This window comes from Zea mays, chromosome 10, assembly GCF_902167145.1.
Source record: "Zea mays cultivar B73 chromosome 10, Zm-B73-REFERENCE-NAM-5.0, whole genome shotgun sequence".
NCBI lineage: Eukaryota > Viridiplantae > Streptophyta > Magnoliopsida > Poales > Poaceae > Zea > Zea mays.
This window is the reverse complement of record NC_050105.1, coordinates 28,691,402-28,718,731: the sequence shown is the minus strand read 5'-3', so window position 1 is coordinate 28,718,731 and position 27,330 is coordinate 28,691,402.

Here is a 27,330-nt window from a genome sequence, read left to right as displayed (position 1 = left end):
TTCCCTTTGGAACGACTTTGGAGCAGAAAACTTACACTGCGCTCCCTTTGGAACGACTTTTTTGTGACTTCGGTAAACTTACTCTGCGTTCCTTAGAACGACTTTTTGTTGCTTCGAAGAATTTTCGATAGTTCGAAGGTCGTCTTTGTCATCCCGTCTTTGAATTTTAATCAATATATGCCCGTGAAGAAAATATATTTTCCTTGTAGGAATCAACGAAACTAATTACATGAAACCTAAACAATGTCCTTTATTACAGAAAATAAAACTGAATGAAAAAGATTGCTATTAAGGTAGGATATTTGTCAATAGATGTGCTTTGACTCTGGCACAGTGCTATTGACTGTACGAGCTTCGGACTGCTCTCTGAAGTCCCTCTGATGTGGAGCATACTGGCTCCCTTCTGGCTGCTGGCCTTGTTGCAACGGAGGTGGAGGCGGAGGCTGTTGCCAGGAAGCTTGGGGCTGACTTGCCGAAGCAACAGAAACTGCAGGATGATTGCCCACATATTCTGGGATGTAGGGCGAATGATACGAAGCTGTATGCATGACCTGCTTCGGCTGAGCTTGTTGTGCTGCTGCTTCAGCTATTTCCTTTTGCTTCTGAATAGTAACATGGCACATCCTGGTAGTATGGCCTTTGTTCTCACCGCAGAATAAGCAAAAGATTCTTCTTGGTTGATCGCCAAATCTTCCTCCAAAGCCCCTGGCGCCTCTGCCTCTTGGAGCTGGTGGTCGGAAGGAGCTTTGCTGTTGCCCCGAAGCCTGTGAGGAACATTGTGGCCTTTGCTGTTGGCTTCCTCTATCATCATTTTGTGTAGAGTTATGAATTGATCTCACGTGCCTCGGGTAGAACCTCCCTCCGAAGCCCCTGGTCATTTCAGAAAACCTGAAAGCCTCCTCCCTTCTTTGGCGAAAATCATTATCAGCCCGAATGTACTCGTCCATCTTCTGGAGCAGCTTCTCCAAAGTTTGAGGAGGCTTCCGAGCGAAGTACTGAGCTGACGGTCCTGGTCGAAGTCCCTTGATCATGGCCTCAATGACAATTTCATTGGGCACTGTTGGTGCCTGTGCCCTCAAACGCAAGAACCTTCGGACATACGCCTGAAGGTATTCTTCGTGATCTTGGGTGCACTGGAACAGAGCCTGAGCAGTAACCGGCTTCGTCTGAAATCCTTGGAAGCTAGTTAACAACAAATCCTTCAGCTTCTGCCATGAAGTGATTGTTCCTGGTCGAAGGGAGGAATACCAGGTTTGAGCAACACTCCTGACAGCCATAACGAAAGATTTGGCCATGACTGAAGCATTGCCACCATACGAAGATACTGTTGCTTCGTAGCTCATCAAAAACTTCTTCGGGTCTGAGTGGCCATCGAATACGGGAAGCTGGGGCGGCTTGTAGGACGGAGGCCAAGGTGTAGCCTGCAGCTCAGCGGACAGAGGAGAAGCATCATCAAAAACGAAATTCCCATGATGGAAATTGTCATACCAGTCATCTTCGTTGGGAAAACCCTCCTGATGAAGATCTTGGTGTTGAGGCCTTCGGTGCTGCTCATCCTGGGCAAGATGACGAACTTCTTCAGAGGCTTCGTCTATCTGTCTCTGCAGTTCAGCTAGCCTGGCCATCTTTTCTTTCTTCCTCTGTACTTGTTGATGAAGCATCTCCATATCTCTAATTTCTTGATCTATCTCGTCCTCTGGTGGTGTCGGGCTTACAGCCTTCCTTTTCTGGCTTCGGGCCTCCCGCAGGGAGACTGTCTCCTGATTGTGGTCCAGTGGTTGCAGAGCTGCAGCCCCAGTCGCTGAAGGCTTCTTCGGCGCCATAACGAAGGTTTATGATCGCCGAAGGTGTTCAAAAAACTCAGAGTGGAAGTGAGTTCACCGGAGGTGGGCGCCAATGTTGGGGACTTGTTCTCAAGTGCTATGAGTTAAGAACAAGGCAACATAGAAAATGTTAATCGTTAAGGTCCTTCGTCCTCCGAAGCATTATTTCCCTTAGGATATAATGGTTTACGGACGAAGGTTATGAAGGACGTACCTTCTTAGATTCATTAGACAATGACGAAGGATGAAATATAAAGAATATAAAAGACAACATGGACAATTATATATTATTATTAGGTATAAACAGAAATATCGTTGAATTACAAGTGTACCTTTAATCGGAATGAGATGAAAGTACAAGCGTGACGCAAAAAGCGAATGCCCAGTCAGCGTGAACAGTACGGGAGTACTGTTCACCTATTTATAGGCACGGGACGCAGCCCGTACAAAATTACATTAATGCCCTTTACACTTGATAATAATCCTATAGTAATTTGTCGAGGTCTAAATAGCCTTTTCATCTTTAAGTCGGTTTCAACTGCTGCTGTCTCGCCGAAGCTTTCCTGCTTACACCTTCGGCGCTTCACCAACCTTCGTATTATTCTGGTCTACTGTGATGCCTGACTTGAGTCCGAAGATACCTGTTCACACATTATACTCCAGAAACACTATTAAATCCTGTTTTTGAGGACCTTCGGATGCCGAAGGTCCCCAACAGAAATCATCCTTTCCTTTTGTCGAATGCTTTAGAGATCAGCATTATATCATCAATGTTATGCTTTAGAGGTCAGCATTCATTTTTGTCTTTGAAACTAGCACGCGATCTGCCCATATCTTGCTAGATCTTGCAATTTATTTGATCTGCGACTGATTGGACGTTCGGTAGATGGCCTTTGGCTAGTCTTCATATCACTTCGTGCTTCAATGCTTCTGTCGATCAGACTTGTACCTCATCGGCTATATTTGGCTTTCCTCTGATCTCTGTTGATATCTTCCTTCTGTCTTGAGGTATTCATTGCGTATACTGTATGGATGTGACTGCTTGGGAAAATCTATTGAAAATTCCTGGACGTCTTGGTGCGCTGAGCGTTTAACAAACTGCTTCTGAAGTAACTTGACGTGACCGCGGGTGTAATCATATCGCCCAAGCAGTTGACTGGAGTCCCAATGGGTGTCGTGTTACGTGGAACGACGCCAGCCGCCTGACGTGTTTCCAGACGATTTGAATTGCATATTGAATTTTTGCGACTGTTCAGTGGCCGTGGTAGGAGGTGAGCGGTTGCCTTCTTCTTCTATAAATAGTGTGCTTGCTTCTCCGGCATCTTCACATCTCTTACTGCCGCTTGTTGCTTACTCTCTTAACTTCTTTTCTACTCCACCATGGGCAAGAGCAAGAAAGGTGGGAGTTCCTCACACCATTCCGGGCGATAAGCGGAAACATGAGCCAACTCCTCCCCCGGAGGACTTTGGCGACTCGGAGTACTCGGAGGAGGAGTTCTCCTCCGAGTCGGAGGGCTCGCCGGTCCCTGCCTCTCCCCCGGTGTCGTCTGATGATTTAGACGACTCCCAGGGGATCGCCGCAGAGGTATGGACCTACATCCGGGCCGTCGAGCGTGCCGGGCTCGAGGGCTCGGATGAGTCGGAGGTCTCCTCGGACGAGGAGAACTCCTCGGACTCGTCCGAGGAGGTCGGCGATGACGGCAATGGCGAGGGCGACAGCGACGACGGAGGTGGCGGCGATGGCGACGGCGGCAGCGGCGAAGGTGGCGGCAAGGGCGGCAGCGGTGACGGCGGGGACGGCTGCAAGGGCAGCAACAAGGCCAGAGGCTAGGCGCCACTGGTTTTAAATGTTAGTATAGATTAGTAGTAGAAGTAGTATTAGTGAAATAATATAGTAGTAGTTAGTAGTATAGTGTAGTGAAATGTAATGTAGTAGTGTAGGGTATTGAACAGTGGGGGGAAAACCGACTCATAATGAGTTGGTTTTTTAAGTTTGGTAATACTTCCCCTCCCTTCATAATGAAGAAGATTTCGCCCCATTCTGTGTGCATTCCTTTGCTTTCCCGTCGATCGGTCGATCGCATTTATGCTTAATGCAGCTGTTGTTCTTGGATGTAATGCTTGAGTAACGACTTAGGATCGTCGGGTCGCGTTTTAGATTTGCCTGCATATTCGTAGAGAAAGGACAACTGATTTACTGTTATTATTTTCAGAGGTGGTGACCGAGTGGTTTTCCTTTTTTGCGACGTCGGCGTTTTAGAGGTAACACCAAGTCCTTTGGAGTCGCATCGTCGCTTTAGGAACAATAGCCGAGTGATTACTAGTGATGTCGGGGTTTTAGAAATAACAACTGAGTGATAACGGGCCACGTCAGTGTTTTTAGAAATAACAACCGAGCGGTTGCTGGTGACGTCGGTGTTTTAGAGATAACAGCCGAGTGATAACATGCCACGTCGGTCGCTTTGGAAACAGCGGCCGAGTGAAGACTGGTAACGTCAGCGTTTTTAGAAATAACAGCTGAGCTATATTGGGCCACGTCGGCCGTTTTGGAAATAACGGCCGAGTGATAACATGGCACACCAGCATTGGCGAAATAACAGCTAAGTGATGACTGGGCACTTTTTAGAAATGGCATCTGGCCCGGGAAAACCCCATTTGTACTGCGACGTCGCATGCCTCTGTATTCTGAGCCCTAGTCTTGCTTTCCTGCCTCCAGACATTCTCTGCTTTCTTGCGATATTGCTTCCGCTCCGCTCGCCAGCAAGATTGAGATGGCGCCCAAGCGGAAAACTCAGAGTTCATCTATCGCAACCATTCCTCCCATCGATCCCAACAGCCAGTTGCCTTTCGCAGGTAACCACATGTCTATTGTTTCTGAATCCGACCTTCTTCACCTTGTATTCGTCGGAGTTCTTCCTCCGAAGGAACTTTGTTCTTGGCGGATCTGTCGTGGGGTCACTGTTCCGACAGAGGACACTCACGAATCCGTTGTTTATATTCATTTTCTCATCCGCGGCCTTGCTCTTCCTATTTCTCCTTTCTTCCGCGGTCTCCTTGATTTCTATCATTTGAATCTAACCCATCTGAATCCCAATTCTATTCTGCAAGTTTCCGTTTTTGTTCATTTGTGTGAAGCATTCCTTGGTATTCTGCCACACTTTGGCTTATGGAAATATTTGTATCACTATCGGCCTGGGATGGCCGGGGGACAGCACCAGCTCGTGGGGGGTGCGCGTTTGGAGATGCACCATGGGAGAAAAACCGAGTACCTCGACATCCCACTCAAGGATAGCATCAAAGGATGGCGCCTAGAATGGTTTATCGTGGAGAATCATGGGAACTCTCTCCCCCCTCGGTCAGGGAGACAGCCAGATGTTCGCACTCCAAGTTGGACTGAATCCCCCCACAGACTTGGAGGTAGCTGAGGCCGGGGCTCTACTTGTCGAGGTTGGATTGTTGAAGGAGAAGGGTCTGACTGCCGAAGCTGTGGTCGCCGATTTTGTTTTTAAGAACATTCAACCACTGAAAGACAGAGCGTACCCAGCTTATCTGTATTGTGGCCTCACTGATTCGACCCGGGTTACCAACAGAAGGATTCCTGTTGTGGATCTGGTAAGCTGGCTTGAGATGATTCTTAGAGGCAAGGTGTCGAATATCGGTGCTCCTGTTGCATACTCAGCCTAGAATATGCCTCCTTCCAAGGCTTTCATCAATTTTGTGTCAAATCCTCCTGCTGGTGATAGTGGTTTGGGCCTTAGAGTGCGACCTTCTCCCGAAGAGGTTGAGGCTTTGGTTGCTTCTCTTGGTGAAATCCCCGATGATGAGAGGCAGGTTCATTTTGAGATGCCTTTGAATCTGAGTGACGCAGAAATAAGTGCCATGCTAGACATGTTGGCTGAGGATTCCTCTGATTCGGTCCCTGCTGAAACACTAGCTGTAGCACCCATCCCCGAGTCTGGAAAAACCTTGGACATTCAGAGATCTGATAGTATTCGTCCGAAGCGTCCTCGCCGAACCAATCGTCCAAATTCTCCTGCTGATGGGAAGAAAAAGAAAAAGAGACGTCTTCGGCGAGTGTCATGCTTAAATCATGATGCCGGTCCTTCTGCTCCTGCTGCCGGGGAAGTGCCCGTGTCAATTTTTACTGAAGCTGAACCCAATGGGTGTGACCCGACTGATGCTGACCCCAATGGGTGTGGCCTCGATGATGCTGACCCCAATGGGTGTAATCCGGTTAGAGCTGATCCCAATGGGTGTACTGTCCGTGTTATTGATGAGGATGAGGAAGAGGAGGAGGAAATCCCCTTAATTCGGAAGAACAGTCGGCGCTATATAGCCAGTGGGGAGAGTAGTGGTGTTCGTTCTCTAGCTTTGTCTGCTCTCGTTGGTCTGCAAGAATTGTCCCTGGCAAATTTTGATCAGACTCTCGAAGATATGGTCCCTGAAGATCTGTTGTCGGAGCCAGCAGATGGTGGGGTGATGGAAATTTGTGCTGATGTGCCTGCTGTCGGGTTAGAGTTATCCCGAGCAGCGTCTCGTGCCTCATCGACCTTGGAGCGCGGTTTTAGGAGTCAAGAGGCTGAGCTGGATTGCTTCGTTCCCATGGAAGTGGCTGAAAATCCTTCAGCCTTAGAGGTGGCTGCTACAGAGAACTCGGTCCCTAAGGATGGTGCTTGCGTTTACCCAGCCCCCGAGGGTGTTGTCGGTGATGATCCGGCTTGGGTGGGCAGCGCGAGCTATGACCCAGCCCCCGAGGGTGTCCGAGCGGATTCTCCTTCTCATACTTCCATGGATGTTCACGTCGGGTCTTCTCCTCCACATTCTGGTTGCATGGCAGCAGCACGAGCTTCGGGTCAGGAGGTCGCCTTAGAGGCCGGCGCGCCTGATGATAGAGTTTTGATTTCTGCTGGTGACGCTGAATTGGTCCCCACTGACGCTCTGCAGATTGCTTCGGTTGGTAATCCTTAATCAAGTCACCAACTGAATTCCCATGATTTGGGGGTTCCTTCGTTCTTCTCCAATCTCTAGGTAATTTGGTTTTTTCTGACCTGACTATACTCCGAGTGAAATATTGTTCTTATACTCATCTGTTTTCAATGTTAGGCATTGGTTGACGAGATGGCTTGTCAGCGGAGATCGCAGGGTGACTCTGTCCTAGAAAGAGCTCTGTCTCTAACACATTGGAATCCAGTGCTACTTCATCAGCGAGTATCTGAGTTGGAGATGCCAAATGTTGGTTAGTGCCCTTTGTTTCTTCTTTGGCTACTTGACTGATCTGCTTTTTGGTTGAACACCCTTGTTTGACCGTTTCTTGATAGATATGGCCCGGCGGTACTCTGATCTTGAAGAGAAATATTCTCAAGGTCATATGGACTTGGCCTGGGTTTCTGCTTCTCTGAATGATGCCAACATGCTGAACTCCACCCTCAGTGCTCAGCTTGACTCTGAAAAGGTGGCCAATGAATTAAGCTTTGCTTGACTTTCTGTGCTATGTTCTTAATGCTTGCTTGATGTTGGAGAACTGATTCTTGTCTGCAGGAGGAAAAATGTGCCCTTGCAACTTCTCGTGACAACCTTGACAAGTTATATCGCGATGCCAGCAACTCTTTGACTATCTTGGAGAGGAGCCATCGTTTAACCATGGAGGACTTGGATAATCATCGTTATAAGCTGCAAGAGTCCCTGGATGATATGATTCACCTTAGGCAATTGGTGTCGAGCAAAGATTCTATCATCAAGGATCTGCGCGCTTCCAAGAGATCAGTCGTCCAGGAGCTAGAAGTTGCTCGGCTGGCTGTCAAAGCTGCTGAAGATGCTTCCGCTATTTTGAGGGCCCAGCGCGACAGGGGTATAGACAAAGCCATTCGCGCGGGGCGAATCTTGATGAGGAGACCCGGTGTGATTGTTCCCGATGACATAGTGGCAGATGTGAATGCTGCTCCTGATTCTTCGAGTCGCCCCTCTTCATCGGTCTCTCCTGAGAAAAACATTACCAAATAGAAACACAGAATGCCTCGTATATGTGGTTAGTGTGCTCGAATATTCTGTTAGAAAGCGCTTTCAGTATTGAATGCCATTATTGTTTTCCTGTTGTTAGAATCCAACAGTAGCTACAATTGCAGAAGTAAATGCAGTATGATAATTTTGGAATTTCTTCTTATTTCGCGAGGCATAGAGATCGCCCTAAGATGAGTAATTGCAAACGTGCTTGTGTTGAATCGAGTAGACGTGAGCACGCAGCGCCGATTTAAGTTGCTACCGACTTAAACCGACTGCTCTGTTAATAGGATATAGTGGTCACCCTGAGTTACGCGTGAGCATGTCACACCGCCTCAAGTCATCGTCGACTTAAGTCGATTGCTCCGTTAGTAGGGTATAGTGGTCACCCTGAGTTAAGTAAGCGTGAGCATGTCACACCGCCTTAAGTCGTCACTGACTTAAGTCGATTGCTTCGTTAGTAGGGTATAGTGGTCACCCTGAGTTAAGTAAGCGTGAGCATGTCACACCGCCTTAAGTCGTCGCCGACTTAAGTCGATTGCTCCGTTAGTAGGGTATAGTGGTCACCCTGAGTTAAGTAAGCGTGAGCATGTCACACCGCCTTAAGTCGTCGCTGACTTAAGTCGATTGCTCCGTTAGTAGGGTATAGTGGTCATCCTGAGTTAAGTAAGCGTGAGCATGTCACACCGCCTTAAGTCGTCACCGACTTAAGTCGATTGCTCCGTTAGCAGGGTATAGTGGTCACCCTGAGTTAAGTAAGCGTGAGCATGTCACACCGCCTTAAGTCATCGCCGACTTAAGTCGATTGCTCCGTTAGTAGGGTATAGTGGTCACCCTGAGTTAAGTAAGCATGCAGGTTGACAGTAAACAGTTTGAGTGCCTTTATGAATGAAGTATTTTTATTGATGATGTATTTCCCAATTTACAGAATACAAGGCCGTCCCAATAGCTTTTGAAATCTAGCAAGGGGTAAAACTTCCTGAGATATTATATACTCCATGAGTTCCCAATTTCCGTGCCGTCCATTTGAGTAAGATGATATGATCCAGGCCGAGTGACTTCTGCTACTATGAATGGCCCTTCCCATAGTGGCGACAATTTGTGTCGCCCCTCCCCTGTTAGAATTCGGCGGAGGACGAGGTCTTCCACTGTGAAGGATCGATGTCGTATGGCCTTGTCATGATAGCGCCTCAGAGTTTGCTGATATCGGGCTGACTGAATCACCGTATTCAATCGTTCTTCTTCTAGTATATCAACATCCTCCAGTCTAGTAGCCTCAGCTTCTGCTATGTTTTTAAAGATTAATCTCGGTGCCCCAAACTTGAGATCAGCGGGTAGCACTGCCTCCAAACCATAGACCATAAAGAAAGGAGTGTTTCCATGCAGAGCTCGGCTGGGTTGAGTTCTTAGGCTCCAGACCACATACAGGAACTCTCTGATCCATCTTCCTGCGAACTTTTCATTCTTGTCGAAGACTTTCTTTCTAAGCGCTTCTAATATCATCCCGTTGGCTCTTTCTACTTGCCCATTGGCTCTTGGGTGCGCCACCAAGGCATATTTGATCTGAATGCATGCTTTTTTGTTCGCAGAATCGAAGAACTCTGAACTTGTGAAATTGGATCCCAGGTCGGTTATGATACTATTCGGTATCCCGAACCTGAATATTATGTCTTGTATGAATTCCACTGCGTTAGCTGAAGTTAGAGAAGCAATGGGCTTGAACTCTATCCACTTAGTGAATTTGTCGATAGCAACCAGTACATGAGTGTATCCTCCTTGAGCTTTCTTGAAAGGTCCAATCATATCCAGTCCCCAGCATGCGAACGACCAGGTTACAGGTTTGGTTTGCAGTTGCTGTGCTGGTAGGTGCTGCTGTTTTGATAAGTACTGACAGGATTCGCACCTCTGGACTAACTCGGCTGCATCACCCTTCGCTGTTGGCCAGTAGAAACCAGACCTGAAGACCTTCCCAACCAGAGTCCTTGATGCTGCGTGTATCCCGCATTGCCCAGCATGGACCTCTTCTAGCAGTTGCTTCCCTGTAGCCGAAAGAATGCATTTCATGAGGACTCCTGATGCGCCCCTTCTGTATAGTGTTTCCCCAATGAGAGTATAATGAGTTGATTGCCTTGCAACGCGTTCTGCTGTATTTTTGTCATCCGACTCTTCCTCATTCTTTATGTACCTGATGATCGGCTTCCTCCAGTCATCAGGATCTGACTCTGGTTGGCTCAGAATATTACATTCCTCTACCCGATCTAGTGAAATGCTCGGGTGCAGTACTTCTTGGACAAAAACCCCAGGCAGGACCTGAGTCCGACTGGATCCTAGCTTGGACAATGCATCAGCTGCCGTGTTGCGGTCTCTCTCTACATGATGAAATTCCAAACCTTCAAACTTGTCTTCTAGCTTTCGGACGGCAGTGCAGTATTTCCCCATGGAATCATTCGAGCAGTCCCATTCTTTGTTTATCTGACTTATGACCACCAGAGAATCCCCATATACCATCAGTCTCTTGATGCCCAGTGATATGGCAATGTTCAGTCCATGAATCAAAGCTTTGTATTCTGCTGCATTGTTGGACGCTGGGAATAGCAATTGAAGAGCATATTTGAGTTGTTCACCTCCAGGTGCAATGAAGAGGATCCCTACACCTGCCCCCTGCAGCTTCAGCGAGCCATCGAAATACATTCGCCATACTTCTGCAGTTTCCGGGTTATCGGGCACTTGTTGCTCGGTCCATTCTGATACGAAGTCAACTAGTGCTTGAGTCTTGATTGCAGTGCGAGGTCGAAACTCAATGTCATGAGCTCCCAGTTCACAGGCCCACTTGGCTATTCTTCCGATGGCTTCTTTATTGTGGAGAATATCCCCTATTGGAAATCCAGTGACTACTATGACTTTGTGATTGTCGAAGTAGTGACAGAACTTGCGTGCAGTTAGAAGTACTGCATATAATAGTTTCTGAACTTGAGGATATTTCTTCTTCGAAGGACCCAGGACTTCACTGATGAAATAGACAGGATGTTGCACTGAGTATGCGTGTCCTTCTTCTGCTCGCTCGACTACTAACGCGGTGCTCACCACGTGAGTCGTGCAAGAGAAGTATAGCAGCAGATCTTCAGCTAGTTGACTCGGTGTGGCTCGGCGCGGCGGCTTTAGCACTGGCGGTGTTGTCAAAAATTTCTTCAGTGCGTCTAGAGCTTCCGGAGCTTCTGAAGTCCACTGGAATTTGTCTACCTTCATGAGCAACTTATAGAACGGTAAGCCTTTTTCTCCCAGCCTTGATATGAATCTGCTTAGAGCTGCCATGCATCCGGTAAGTCTTTGTACCTTCTTCTGTGATCGTGGTGCTTCCATTCTCATGATAGCCTCGATCTTTTCTGGATTGGCCTCAATTCCCCGGTGGCTGACAATAAAACCGAGCAATTTTCCTGCTGGTACTACAAAGACGCATTTTTCGGGATTAAGTTTCCATCGATATCGCCGCAGACTGTTGAAGACCAGCTGCAAATCTTCAATGAAATTTTCTGAGTTCTCTGTCTTGATTACCACATCATCCACATAAGCTTCCACACGCTTGCCCCAGTGGTCGGCTAAGCATGTCTGAATAGCCCTCTGGTAAGTCGCTCTAGCGTTTTTGAGGCCGAACGACATGGAGGTATAGCAGAAGGCTCCGAACGGGGTGATGAATGCTGTTTTTTCCTCGTCTTCTTTTGCTAGGATGATCTGATGATACCCGGAGTAGCAATCTAAGAAATACAGTACAGAACATCCGGCAGTCGAGTCTACCACCTGGTCTATTCTAGGAAGTCCGAAGGGATCCTTTGGACAGTGTTTGTTGAGATCCGTATAGTCGACGCACATGCGTCAATCCACTTTATTCTTTTTGAGTACAAGAACAGGATTCGCTAACCACTCGGGGTCTAACACTTCTCTAATGAATTCGGCTACGACCAAGCGAGCCAACTCTGCTCGGATGGCTTCTCTCTTGTCAGGCGTGAAGCGACGTAATTTTTGTCGGATCGGCCTCGCCTGTGGGTAGACCTTCAATTTGTGCTTGGCCAGTTCTCTCGGGACTCCTGACATATCCGCAGGTTGCCATGCGAATACGTCTCGGTTATCTTGTAGGAACTGGACGAGCGCGCCTTCCTATTTGTCATCCAGGTTGGAACTGATGATGGCCGTCTTGCGCTCATCGGCGAACCCGAGGTTGATTATCTTGGTTTCTTCGGTCAGTCGCATAGAGGTCGCGGCTTGAGCTTCATTCGTGGGTACCGCGAGGTCTTCCTCAGGCTTTGAGATCGCCTGCGCAGAAGAAATCGCCGATGGTTTGGTGGTGAGGGCCGCCTGAATGGCCACTCGGAAACATTCTGCGGCGCCTTGGAAGTCAGCGCGCACAGTTATGATTCCTTGTGGTCCCGCCATCTTCAATATCATGTACGTATAGTGTGGAATGGCCATGAACTTTTCCAATCCTGGCCTGCCGATGATGGCGTTGTACCCGCAGTCGAAGTTTGCCACCTCGAACCTCAGGAACTCGGTTCTGTAGTTTTCCGGAGTTCTGAAGGTGACCGGCATGTAGATGTGTCCCAGTGGATATTCTCCTTCAGTCGGCACGATGCCGAAGAAAGGAGTGTCCGACTCATGGAGCTCTTTGAGGGGAACTCCCAAGCCTCGAAGTGTTCGGGGAAAGGTGATGTTGATGCTGCTTCCCCTGTCCACTAATACCTTCTTTACCCTGCTCTCTCGGATCACTGGATCGACGAGGAGCGGGTACTTGCCCGGGTGGTCGAAGTTGAGCCACTGATCTGCCCGGGTGAAGGTGATCGGGTGTTCGGACCATCGATACGGGGCGGGAGGACCAGTGGTTGCCACCAATATCTGACGGTCGTTAAGCTTTTGTTGCCTTTTGCTTTCTTGCGACCCGTGTCCACCGAAGATGATGTTGACTTCTTTGTCGACACGAGGGAAGGCTCCACCTCTCCCCTCCTCCTGCTGTTGGGGCTGTCGAGGTTCTCCAGGTCCTCCTCGTGGCGGGGGGGAGGCAGAGGTTGGAAGGGTCGGCCGTTCCCCACAGAATGCTTGAAGACTCTGCAGTTCCGGAGGGTGTGGCGCATGTCCTGTGGTACGGGCACTGGGCGTCGAGGATGTCGTCCAGCGTGCGTTCGCCTCCGCAAGGTCCTCCTCGGGCGCGAGAGGCGGTTGGTCCAGCGGCGTGAACTTCTTCACGAGGCCTCTTTTCCCAACGTTTGTCGGGTTGTTCGTACGTGTCGCGTCGCGGGGCTGCCGGCGTAGGCTTTATTCCTCCGATGAGGTCCAGAGCTCGTTCGTCGGCGGTGATGTAGAGGTCGGCTTCCCGGAACAACTGCTCGAAGGTAGTCGGCGCTTTCTACAGTATGGCACGGACGAAGGCCGAGTCATTAGATCCCCGGTAGAAGTCTTCGATCACTGCTGCTTCTGCGACCTCGGGGATACGATTCCTCATGGTCTGAAATCTTTTGAGATATGACCGGAGAGTCTCATCCCCTCGGCGCTTGATGGATTTGAGGTCCCATGGCTGCACCGGTTTGTCGGAGAGAGATTGGAAGTTGGCGGTGAAGCGCCGACTGAAATCGCTCCAGTCATCGATGCAGTGTCGAGGTAGGTGTCGCAGCCATTGCAGTGCATCCTGCCCGAGAACGATAGGCAGGTACGCGGTCATCACGTCTTCAGTTGCCCCAGCAGCTCGAGCGGCGGTGGTGTAGACGGCCAGCCAGCCTCCCGGATCCTGCTTAGGCTCGTACTTGTCGACGTTGGAGACTTTGAAGTTTGGGGGGCCATTAAATGGCCCAAAGGCGCGGAGTGAGTGCCGATACTCCACATGTGTCCTCCTGTCGTCGATGATGATGTCTGTCCCGGGGAGGGGAGTTGTTGTCGTGGTGCCTCGACCGTCCCCGGGTTGTGCCACCAGTCGAAGCCGTTGCCGACTCAGTTCTTGTGGCTTGACTCCGCGCGGGAATACCGTGATCCCGATCATATTCTTCTCGGCGCCGGATCTCGTTCTCATGTCGTCGTTCGTGCGAGGCGTTGATGGAGCTCCGTGCGTCTCGCCGACTGTTGATGGCGTGTCGTAGATCGCTCGGCGGATGAGCGAGAGGTAGAAGGTGGTTGGCCGCTCGAGTGAACAGCCGTCGATAGCCCTCGGCGTCTAGAGTCTGGGGGAGGCCATCGGCTATCCGAGCCAATACTCCACCAACTTCGCTCGGTGTGTTCATGGCTCGGGCGAAGTCGGGGTTCAGGTTGCGTCCGAAAAGTGGATTTTCTCGACGTTGCCTCACTTCCTGCTCAACCTGCTCTTGAGGTTGCCGACGGTCACGTCGTCGGGAATTCGTCCTTTCCCTGAAGACCCGTTCTTCTAGAGTTTCTCCTATCTCCGAGACCTCGTCTCGTGATACGGGTTGCGCCGGCTCCCGCTCTCCGGCCTCGAGATGTGGTCGAATATTTCGGCGTCGGTTCCTTCGTCGGCGGGATTCCCGCTGAGGAGGTTCTTCCCCGGGCTCAGTTGGTTCATCGTCGGAGACGGGGGGTGACTCCACTCTCCTGATGAAGAGGACGTCGGGGTAGAATGGAACTATTGTTGTGATGAAGCTCTTTCTGTTCTCCTTTGAGGACGGAGGCACTGAAAGAGCAGTTTGACAATCCTTTACCCTATTTGCTTCCTTTCTCCTTGTGATCTGTGTCCATGCTTCCGTCGGAGAGGTGGACAGCGAAGTTCTCTGGGTAGAAGGATCCTTGGCTCCTAGCTTGCTGAAGGGGGTCTTTGCTCGGAGCGCTGGAGGTTACGCCTTTTCCTGTTTCGCTCTGACTTTTCTGGAGATTTTTGAGGAAGATTTTCTCTTCGACGGATCCGCGATGCGATGTAGAGTTCCTTCTTCATCTGCCACGGACGAAATGGTTCCGAAGCAGAACATGGACCCGGGGCCGAGGGCGGTCTTGTGCTGGAAAGTGACGGCCATTGAGCTAGCTTGGATCAGTGACACACCCCCTACCTGGCGCGCCAGCTATCAGTGTTTTGGGTCTGACCGCGCACCCGGGGTTGCCCCTCGAGGTGCTTTTTGGAGTAGGACGGTGTTACCGACTGTAGCTCGATGGTTCGTGCTAATGCATGAGAGGCAGTGAACAGTTTTGTACAGGTTCGGGCCGCCTTGAGATGCGTAACACCCTACGTCCTGGCGTGAGTACTTTATGTGGTGGGTTACAAGGAGGCTCTCTTGTGTTGAAAATGTAGAGAACCAGGTGGATGGCTAAGTAGTGAGATCGATCTTTTTGAGGGGGTGCCCCTAGGCCTTATATACTTGACCGTGGGGCGTTACATGTGGATATGATAACAACGTGTGCTTAGGTAATAGTGAACCGACTAAGTCTATCTTCCTATAATTCAGCCGACTTATCCCCGCTCTGTTCCGATGTATGAGGCCCCTACGCGGGAAGGTCAGGTCTCCGTTGCGGTCACAATTCAAACTCGTCGGGCCATCTGGGTTTGCGTCGATCTGCTTCATTAGACGTTCCTCCCCAGGCCCACGAAGGAACGACCTTGCGAATTATTGGGCCCATGGGCCTTTTGCGAGGTCTTTTACCCTTTCGGTGGACCTGGGGGATATCCTTCCCCCACATGGACATCCCCAAGGCGAAGTACTTGGGCGGATAAAACCTTTGTCCAGCAACTCTTGCAATTGCTTCTTTAATTCTGCCAACTCAGCGGGTGGCATCTGGTAAGGCCTCTTGGAAATAGGTGTCGTTCCCGGTTACAACTCGATGGCGAATTCGATATCCCGGTCCGGTGGCATTCCTAGTAATTCTTCCAAGAAAACATCCCCATACTCACAGACCACTAGGATCTTCTTCAGGGGTAACTCTGTCATAGCAAAAGCACATGACCGAGTAGAGTCTTGGCTGGGCAGGAGTAAGGTGAAACTCCCACAGACTGGGGAATTGATTTCAACGATGTGGCTGGCTACATCAAGCACTACTTGGTGTCAGGTCATCCAATTGGCTCCCAGAATAACATCCACATTCTCCAATCCCAGAACAAGGAGGGTGGTTTTGATAATGTGGCTTCCCAGTTGAATAGGCACACTTTGGTTTAATTGGTTGGTTGCAATTTTACCCCCAGGTGTGGCTATCATGAATGACCCTTTTGTATTATAGAAAGGTAGTTGACATTTAGCACTGAACTTCTGGCTAATGAAACTATGAGATGCACCAGAATCAAACAGAATTAATGCAGGTTGATTAAAAACTGAAAATATACTAGTCATGATGGGGGATCCCTCAGGCAACTCCTCTAGAGTGGTGAAGTTGAGCTTCCCTTGCCTGACTTGCACCTTCTGCTTTCTTCCCTTGTCTTGATTTGGTGCTCGCATCTGCCTCTGCTGATTTCTTGGGCAATTCTTGGCATAGTGGCCCACATTGCCACAAGTGAAGCACTTGTTCCCATTTCCTTGGCGGAACTGCTGCTGCTGCGGAGGCTAATTGTTCCTTGGAGCGGGTGCTGGAAAACGAGTGGGTGCTGACTGCTGCTGCTGAGGTGGCCTGATCACCCATCTGTCTGCCTGCTACTGAAATCCTCTGCTCTGATTGTGGGAAACAATCATGAACCTCTGGGTCTGAGCGGAGGGTGCTGCCATTGGTGCCTTCCTCTTCTTCTCTGCCTGGTGAGCTACAATGCAATCCTCCTGAGAGATGGCCAGGTTGACCAACTCGTTGAAGCTATCAGCCCAGATAGTGTTGAGACATTCACACAACTTGGTGTTGAGACCCCTGCGGAAGCGGTTTCTCTTCTTTTCATCGGAATCAACATGATAACCTGTGTACTCGCATAGGTCGTTGAAGGCTTGAGCATACTGCAATACCATGTGGGTTCCTTGATTTAGTGCCAGAAATTCATTCAGCTTGCGATCAAGAATTCCGGCTGGGATGTGGTGCCCTTTGAAAGAAGTCTTGAATTACTCCCAAGAAACTTCATGACCAGCAGGTAGCATGGTGCGGAAATGGTCCCACCAAGTCCGAGCAGGGCCGCGAAGCTGCTGCGCAGCGAAGCGAGTCTTGGTGTCATCCGGGCAGTCTCCTATGAGGAGGGGAAACTTGGACTCCACGACGCGTAACCACACGTCAGCTTCCAACGGATCCTCTGCCTTTGTGAACAAGGGCAGTTGCGTACTCAGGAACTCCTAGTAGGTTGCCACGGTCGGAGGTCGCTATGGCTGGCCTCCACCATACTGCTGAGGGTGGGACTAGCGCTGCAAAAGCTGTCGCAGAATCTCGTTCTGCTGAGCCATCAACTCCTGTACCGTGGGAGATAGAGGAGGTGGCGAGGGAACTTGCTCGTTTTGCCCACGACGCTGCCTAGCTGCCATCTGAAAACAGAGATTATCGCCATTGTTATCCCAATTCACAATTTCGAACAACATGCTATCATCTCATATGGAAGGAAATTGTCATAATCATAACATTAAGTTCGAACAAGGATAACATGGTTACAAACATTCCAAAGATCTCAAAAGTTCTCAAGGGTTACATCAATTAGGGGAAAGTACCAGTAAGCCTAGTCCAAAATATGTCATTACTAAGCTCACGTAGGTTTCTATCCTCCTAAAACGTCAAAACGACTCATCAACCCTGAGTAGTGGAAGCGACACTGGATACAGGTGAAGGGGGCATCGTGGAGGCAATCACATTGGCACTAGGGGCTGGCCCTAACTCCTCAGGAGCCTCTTCTCCCTCGCTTCCGGCCTCATTGGCCTCCTTCTCCAGGTGGTGCATGTCCAGGTGGTCATTAGCTTCTTCAAGTTCCTGCTGCACATCATGGAGCTGGTTTTCCAAGACATCAATGGTGTTGTCTCGGATCTCCACCTGCTGCTCCAAGGTGGTGATGCGCTGGCTCAGCCTCTCTACCTGTAGGTCCTTCTCCACCAACTCGGAGGACAAGTCGACCACGAAGTCCTCCCGGCTGTCGAGGGTGAGCTTGGTGGTTTGAGCGAGGTTAGCAAGATGTTCCATAGCATCGCTCTACAGGGCCTGAAGGCGGTATAGCGCACTCATGCACTAAACAGTGACCCTCCCAACCAAGTCAGGATACATCGCCCATACGTCCTTCACATGGCTCACATGGTTGCACCACATGGGGTCATCCTTCTTGTCAGCAGGGAAGAGTCCCAAGGGGTGCATCACCATCTCCAGGGGATGGTAGCCATAGAAAGTCATCAGGGTCTTCATAGCTGCCGCTTCAGTGGTGTCGCCCGTCCTGAATCCAATCGTCTAGGAGTCAAGGGAATGCCAACCCGGCTGAAGGGGATGAGCCTCCAGAGTCAGCCAGACTCGGCAACGTGGTACCCGATGCTCCTCGTACAGCTGCACCGTGTACAAAGGGGGCGTAGGGTAACCGGCGGAGTTAAGCACTTCCCTCAAGATGGAAGGAAAGCCATCATGAGAAAGGAAATCAGAGCTGAAACGAGTGTCTCCTCCATTGGCGGGGGTAGGTCAGGTCATCTGCGGAAGGGTATCAGATGTAAAGATTATGGTGGAAGAAGAAAATAAAAAGAACCTGGGTGGTTTAAAAGGAAGCGGGTTAGCTCAAATTTTTACTTCTTTAGTTTCTAATCCCTTTAGTTTTTATAATGCATGCATGCTGGAAATAACGTCTCCTCTCCAAACAAAAGGGTGCTCTTAGGGCATCCTTTAAAAAGCTAAGGACTGGCCCACAGGGCCTACTTACTTTGCCACCTATTTCTCCCACTATTCCTAAGGCCTTTCGTCCTAGGTCTAGCGGTCTAGTCCTGACGATTCACACTAGTTTCTAAGCAAGTTTTAGATTTTTGAAAATTGGTATTCATGGTTTATTATTCTTCTCTGTGGTTGTAATCTGGCTTCGATACTAGTTATGGCAGAACCGCCCGAATTATTCCAGCTTAAGTGCCCAAGTCACGCCTCAAGGGCCGCAACGCACTTAAATCAGAATAAGTTGTCAGTCCCTCAGATCGAGTCTGATAAAGCCACTTATCCAGGATCAAATACCACAAGCTCACTCAAAGGTGAGTCACAGAAGAAATACAATAAAACAGGAAAACCTCAAATTAAAGTACTGGAGTTATTACATAAATCGGAGTTTTTCAAGTAGCTGATATAAGTTCACAAAATAAATTACAGCGGATAATAGATATCGTCGAAAGCGAGGATTAGGGCAAGGCCTATCCCACTACTCCTCTTGCTCCTCTCCTGCCAGACTAGCATCCCATTCGACCGTACAACCCAGTGGCAGGGTTGTAGGCCAAGTTACACCATCAACCATGTCCTGAAGCGTACCCGCAAAAATTATGCCACAAGCAAGGCTGAGTATACTAATACTCAGCTAGACTTACCCGGTGTGAGCAATCTACTCCTCTACCTCTAGACCATGCAGCTGTTTGGCTGAGGGGGTTTGGTTTGCCAAAAGCACTAGCTGAGTCTAAAATCAATTTTTAGCTTTTCAACTTCTAGCATCATTATTTTAGCTAAGTTTGCTCTTTCTAAGCATACATGGTAACAAGCATTTAATACAATCAACATGTTATCTCATGTAAAACCTCATTTCACTTCTTACTCAATGTAGTACAAGGGGTCAAGCAGTCTCATTAGCTGCGAGAAGCAGACGATTCGAATCGAGTTTTAGACCTTGCAAGGTAAACCTAAACACACGACATGTAGGGGCACTCCGTCCCCACACATATCAAACGTCCCCATCGATTCCCAGTTCACGGCCAAGCCTCACCGCCTTGGCATACAATGCTCCACTGACCCGGCTGCCGCCGTGCAGTGACTGCACTTGTAACCACCATAGCTAGCATGGGAGACCCAGTCTCAGGTCGCATGAGGGGTAAAGTCCGCGCCCGGCTTCTCTCAGGTACTAGATTTACCGGTTACCATATTTCCCGACATGTGTTTAGTACGTTCAAACGCTTGACTCAGGTATCCACACATTAATCCTTAATTCCTTTTCCCGTCTCATGGACAAGGCATCCTCCCTGGATCCAAGTCCATAGACATCATGATCCCGTTATCAAGATGTATATAATCAATTCCTGACCTCGCGCGAGTGCTAGAAAAATCACTCGACTTCTACCGAGATCCTAATTAGCAAAGCGGATACTCGACCTAGCATACTAGTATCCATCTCAAAAAGGAATCCTGAGCTCATGCAACTAAAGGTTTCAAGCAACTCCTACACTTAAGTACACATTTCAAGCCTACAAACATTAAGTGTAGTAAAGTAGCATATATATAAATTGGTTATGCATAAAACCGGGGCTTGCCTTCAAATGCTGGGGCTGCGGGGAGATCCTCGATGAAAGTCTCGGGAGCTTGCTCCTGGTCTTCCTCATGGACAGCTCCTTGCTCAGGGATGAGCACGTACTCTCCGTCAGTGAGATTGCAATCTAATGAATGCAATGAGTAAGATATATGCATGGCATGATATTTAATTAGGATTTGATGGGGAATGATCAAATTAATAAGGTAGAGCTTATTCTTACTACTAGAGAATTTTGTGTTATACTTGGCAACTTAGGGTCAGTTTGGTTAAGCTAATTGGTAAGTTTATTTTAGTGTTCCACTGATTTTTTTATTTATATCTTATGGATATTTTTCACAATATTTTTAGCTGTATTATTGGGGTAATACATATTAATCTTTCTAATCCCTCTTTTCTATTTCTTTTATGCTGTTAAGGTGGGTTGGAACTACAAGATAGCTTAATAAATTTCCAAAAAATCTGCAAACATTACAGTGGCTTTTTATTGGTGTATAATTCTCTGTCTCAAAATTTGGGGCTTAAAAAGTGAGGAGTTCTCTCTGTACAAAATTATCAAGTGTTTGGGGGAAAAGAGGTGTTTTGAACTACAACTTCCTTTTAACAGGGGGTTATCCTCTAAGACCTATTTTTGCTAGCATTTAGATGTTATAACATGACTTTGTACAAATTTTCAGCCACTAATACTCACTAGTTATTTTATTATGATTTTCTAAAGTTCTAGCCAAACGGATGCTTTCTATTACCACTATACTTGAAAAATATCAAACAACAAATTTCCAATTTTTCCTATCTTCTCTTTTGTGCAAGAGCAATCATTCTAAAATTTGGTAACTTTTTGCTTAAGCGAAGGGTGGTAGGAATTTCTTGAATTAAATGGCCTTTTTCATGAAGTAGGGGCAATGTGTATTACTTTGTAGTTTTGAATAGGTTTTGCATTTTTCTCTAGTGGCCTACTTCATTAATAATCTGGTAAAAATTTATTTGCCCACTGTTGCACACTTTTTGGTTTTCTCATTATTTAATTGGAATATGGCTCAATATCAAATTTTATTTGTTCAACCCACTTAAAATGATGGGTTGTTGTGTTTATCATTTTTGGAGTGGTGTCCTAGTAGTTAGAAGTCTACTGAATTTTTCTAGGTTCTTTATTACTTAAGTGGACTAGGAAAAATATTTCCATCCACTGTTCATTATTTTCTAGTACCTTTCTCATTTTCCTAAGTTTTGGTCAATTATGGCCTTTAATAGGTAACCCTGTCTAAATCTTCAATACTAGGGTGCTTAATATTTTTAAACAATGCCTAAGTGGGGTTTGAACTTCTACAAATTTTCTTAAGTTCAGCACAGAAGCATAACTAATTTTCTTCATTTTAATAAGGTTTGGGCAGTTTCCTTAATTAATTCCAAACTCTAAAATTTAAAACAGAAAGCACATGGTTCAGTATTTTTATGTGATAGTTTATAATATTTTGAACCCAGTAAAATTGGTTTGACTAAATTTGGTTGAATATTTCTCAAGATACAAATTTCCTAAGTTCTCTGCTGAATTTAAAAAGAATAAATCAAAATGGTTTAAAGGAAAATGGTTTTGCATCTGGGTCCCTAGCGAAAGGTTTTAAGTGTATTACAGACAGGTCCTTGGTTCACTATTCATCTGAGTCTATGACTCTGCAGAAAACCCCCTAGGGTTTTGCTAAATCGAACCCGCGATCCTTCCCCTAATGGAACAGTGACCGCGGCGGAAGAAAAGGACCGCGGTGGAAGAAAAGGGCGAAGGGGCTTACCGGCGGTGAGGTTGCTCCGGTGAGGGGTCGGGTGAGGTCCGGGGGTCTCTGGTGATCACGTCGAGGTGCGGATCGTCGGCGGTGGTGGTCGGAGTAGGTCAGTCCATGCGCGCAGGCGGGGGAGCTCGTTGGCGGCGAGGAGTCTGGCCTAACCAGGGTGGTACAGTTCAATTGAACGGGTCAGGGAGCTTCACCAGAGGTCAAGGAAGACATGTGTGCGAGGAATTTGAGAATGGCTCACCGGATTGCTCGGTCTATGGGGCTGCGGGCGACCGAAGTCCGGCAAGGGTGATCCTGGGTCTCCGGTGAGGCTCTGCTGGGTCCGAGGACTTGAAAAGCTTCATGGGCCTCTAGCGAAGCTAACCGAGCGACTGGCGTGGCTTGGAAGTGGCTGGAGGGAGCTGGCCGCGGTGGCCGAGGCTTGGGTGGCTTGGCGGGCGGTGGCGCGTCGTGCTTGAGGCGAAGTCCGGTGAACTTTGGCTCAGGCAGGAGAAAAAGCGCATGGGGAGGTACGGCCAAGGCCTTGGGCTGCTTTATAGGCACGGCGCGGTGAACGGGCGGTCGTGGACCGGTCAGTGCGCGCGGGTGTGCACGGCTGAGCGTGGGTGCGCGAACTGGCGTGAACCGGGCGTGTCAGCCACGGTCGAACACGTGGAGACGTTGCTTCTGCCCATGTTCTAACGCTGATTGGGCGCAAATCTTCGCGAATTTGGGCAAGATCGCCGTGAAGGATTTGTTCCCCTGACTGTGCTTTGTCGTTTGCGTGTGGATTTTGCGCGGTTTTAGGCTAGGGACAGGGAGTTGTAACGTCGCTAAGTTGCAAGTGTCAGACAGCCGAGTCCCGAGGTCAAACTGCGCCCAAATTGTGTCAAATGCTTTTTGTTTGAGTTCAAACTTCACCAAAGCATGTTCAAGGAAATTTGGCGCCACTTTGATATTTGGACTTTATGGATTCGAGTTTTGGAAAACAGGGAACACATCTGAACTTGGGAAAGGGTTCTGAAATTCAGAATTCTGATTTCTGAATTTTCCCATAGGGCCTTAGTTCATGGGCTAATTTGGGGATTTTGGAAAATTCAACTGGCTAAACTTTCTTACTATATTTTGTTGGTTATTTAGTGCACTAAAACTTTGTTATTTGGTCCATATCAAAAAAATTTATTTTTCCCAAGTCTTTTCTCAAATCCCCTTTATGTGCTTAAATGGCCCACTTAGGATTATTTAGGGTTTGAGAGTTCTTCTTGCCTTGAGGTGCATGGCATGATTAAGGAGAATTTCTTAAGATGAAAAAGACTTACTTAAACCTTTATTATCAATTTATGATGTCCTTTCCTTAGTTTGGTTCACATGTGATAATGGATTTGAGTCAGCTCTAAGGAGAACCCTAGGTGACACTAGGGTGTTACAGTTGATCTAGGAGGGAGGACTACGAAATCAACATCACCAGTTCTCTGCATCAGCGCTACATCATGTAGGCACAGGTCCGGGTACCTAAAGCCTAATGCCTTTCTCCTCTGCTAACGAAGATATTACCTCAAAGCTCTAATACTAGATCCCGGGCGTGAGCGGGGTACAACTAGGGATTTTTTTAACCAAGCCAGAAATTTGTTACCGAGGAGATCGAACATGAGACCTAAAGATGTTACTTGAAACCCCAACCATTATGTTAGAGGCCCTTTCGCAGCAGAAACGAGCGCTCGCTCATCTGTTTCACCGTTTGTCTTTTTCTTCAACACTAGACTACATTTTATCGCCTTTTCTTCACTATGTGAATGAGATTTATTATCACTGATTTCAAACACACTATTTTCTCGGTGGAAACACTTAGAACCAATTAATGGAAGACAAATCATTTTTGTTTAAGTACTAGCTACGCCTTAAGGCCTCACCATAACTTGACGGATCTATTAGACGGATTTCTTCAAGACTTGGAGGGACTCATCAACACGTGGGTGAGCACAACATGGAGAGAACTATTTTCACCTCAGCAGGATCCTCTACTATAAGGTCCACGGACATAGCCACCGCTGACCGGCTGACATGTGGTCCCGGCCATGACTTGGCTCCGTCTATCAACGACGATACGTTACGGCCAAGAAGCCGCTCGCACTTTCACCGTGATGTCGAAGTGTTAGTAGTCACGTGAACGAAGCAATTCTGGGTTCCGCAGCAGGCGGGCCCACATAGGGCCGGTTATGAGTTTATGCAACAGAGGCGATGGCTAAGGGTCTACAATAAAAAGGGGTCCACATTCACATATGTAGAGACCAAGTAGACTATCTGAGAAGTTAAAAGCTTGAAATGAACTTTGATGCAGCTACATATTGTCATGTTTCGTGGTGTAAGTAGTAATCAAATTGATTTTATTTACTACTCTTTTGGTTTGTAGTATCACATCTGATAGTAAAAATAATAGCATTAATGTTTACTTCTTTGATTGTCGTGTTACAAATAATAAGCAATATTAAATCAAAGGGGCCTACAGTGCCCTGGTCGCTCAGGGCCTTGGGAAAATATAGAGCCGGCCCTGGGCCCACACAATGCATGTGCAACTCTTCTCAAATTCTCAAACCAGACGGAAGACTTTAAGAAAGGCGCACCGCACCAGCGTAGAATGATCGAGAAGCCCCTGACGCGCGGCTCGCAGAACGAAGATGGATCCAAGGCTGACCGAATCACGCTGAGCCAAAACACATCCGTCGGGAGACTCGGCTCTCCAGAGTCCGGACTCCAGACTCTACTACACCTATACGAGCTGTTTTGGATTGCCTTTGGTACCCCTGCATGTTAGATTGTATAGGTACTATACTACACCCAACATAAAATGTAAAAAGATCAGCCATTTTAGATAATATTACAAAGAAAAGCTAGAATAAATAATAGCAAGAGGGAAACATCTATTTTTATACGTGTCTTAACGATAGGATAGTGCCACAATCAGTCAATCTAATACCAGTGCTATTTGATATAAATATAAAAAGTAAAATAATTTCTTTGTTGGCTATCCTATAATTTAAATGACTAGCTAAACCACTAATAACAGTTAAAAGGTTAAAAAACATCTTTCAGACAAAAAAGTCACGTTTGATAGGATTTCTCATGTGCGACTCCAGTGTCCGAGCCGGAGCCCCGCGAAATGGAGCTAGTTTCTTTAGGCTCTAGCTCCTTTAAGCTACCTCTAACTCCTTCCAATTGAATGCTAAAAGGGCTCCTCGCTCGCGTCATGTTTAGAATGGCTCTGTCCGCTAAAAGCTACTCCAATATTTCTCTAAACAATCCATAAATCTTCAATTTAAGAAATAAACAGAAAATACTTCTCTAATAATTCTCCTTCTTCAAAATAGATTCGTTAAATTTAGTTACTTGCTATCCAACCCTATTTACTCTCTAGGTTTAACAACTCATAGGCACTTCCTAAATGTATTTAGCATCAATTTCTTTGCACCAACGTGTCCATTTTTCATCTTTCCTGCACAACGATGTAGCCAGGTCCGACACGCTCTCCTCCCCTTTTCCGCACAATGAGGCAGCCAGATGCAACACGTGCGACACAAGCTTATTCTCCGTAGTCCGACCACAATTGCCCCATACGCCGCGCCGCCGGACTACCGCTCCCTCACAAGGTGTTCCGATTGGCCTTCTCCTCCGACCTAGACGTCCTCTCCTCTCGTCCTCACCACTAGCTAGGTTCAATAGAAGCAGGCCTGCCAAAACCAGACCAAGCTATTTTTACTCCAAATAGCTATTTAGCAACTTACTAAACATGAGTTTAGAAAACTTTTTTAGAGAATTATTGTAGTTGCTCTAAGCTGTTAGAGCCGTGGGTGCGGAAAACTTACCAAAAGAGCGCTAAGGCTGTCTCCAGCAATTTCCCTAAATTTTATACTCTAAAGAAATGTTATGTCATTTGCAGAACACTCGTTCCGTTCTTTATATTTTCACCATCTCTAGTAGCATCCTCTAAATTTTGTCCTCTATATCTTATCCTCCATATTCTTTCTAACCATATTAACATAATTCAATTTCATTAACTTTTTCGTATCTGATCAAATAAATTGACTGTTAGCATTTTATGAATTAGCATTTTGACAAAATGGCAAAAAATCAAATTAACAATAAATTAGAAGGGTGCCATGGACTGATTTCTTGGATGAGAATATTGAAATCCACATGTGGTGGTAGAATCCTTTTATCTTGGTTTGAAATCGTACATGTTGAACACTTGTTTTTAATTGCTACATGGCATCAAAACAAGGCAACACAAGTTAAGAAGCCTGGACCTTTGTCCTTAAGTTACCACTTCTTCAAAGTGTTAGCTTAAGAACAAAGGTCTTTAGAAGAAGATGCAAATGAAACAATATTAAACAAAATGATAATAAACAATGAAGTATGGAACTCATCTCCTAAGCCTTAGAATTATTATTCCATCCTCCTTTGTATTACACGAATTTACAAACATACATTCAGCTTCGTATTATGCAGGACACTTTTCACCTATTTATAGGGGTAAGGTACAACTTCGTATAAAATTACAAGCATGCCCACAAAGTTTACACATATGATTTACAAATGATGCAAGGATATTGTTATCTTTTCTTTTTCTTTCTTGCTGAAAGGTAAATGTGCCCTTGGACCATTTCTAAGTGTTTTGGTGATTAAGTGCCTAACACATCACTTTGATCTAGCATACAATTGTGAGTATGTGCTCAGAGTCAAAAATAAGCAAATTGAGAGTTGTAAGAACAAATTGCAAACTCTACAATATTGGAGAAACAAATGTATAATTCTAGCACTTAGTAAATTATTTTTGGTACTAATTATGATCTACTAAGTTCTAGGGAACTTCTCAAATCGAGAGAAATTCAAATGGAGAAGTTTGGCTAAGTCCAGCCAAACTTGCACCAGCCTGCGGTGCACCGTATTGTCTGGTGCCAGGCTGGCACATCCGGTGAACATGCCACTCTTGGGAAAAAGTCACGGCACCGCGGCTATAATTCATCGGACTATCCGGTGTGCCAGCTGCGCGCTCAGGCAACGGTCGGCTGCACGATCAGTGGGCGCCACGTGTGCCCAGCCAACGGTCACCAGGCCGCACCGGAGAATCGGTGTGCCACCGAACTGTCCGGTGTGCCATGGGACTAGAGGCTGGCAACGGTCGGCTTGCCAAACAAGAAGGGAATCGCGCACTATTCATTGTCCGGTGGTGCACCTGACTATTCGATGCGCCCACGGACAGAAGGCAATCAAAGCCTTCCGAATGGAGCTCCAACGACTCCTAGGTCCCTTGGGGCTATAAAAGGGACCGATAGGCGCATGGAGCACAAAACAAGCTCTCATTGAACATCCTACAATGCCGAGACATCGCATTCAAGCCTTTGCATTAGTAGATAGAGATTTG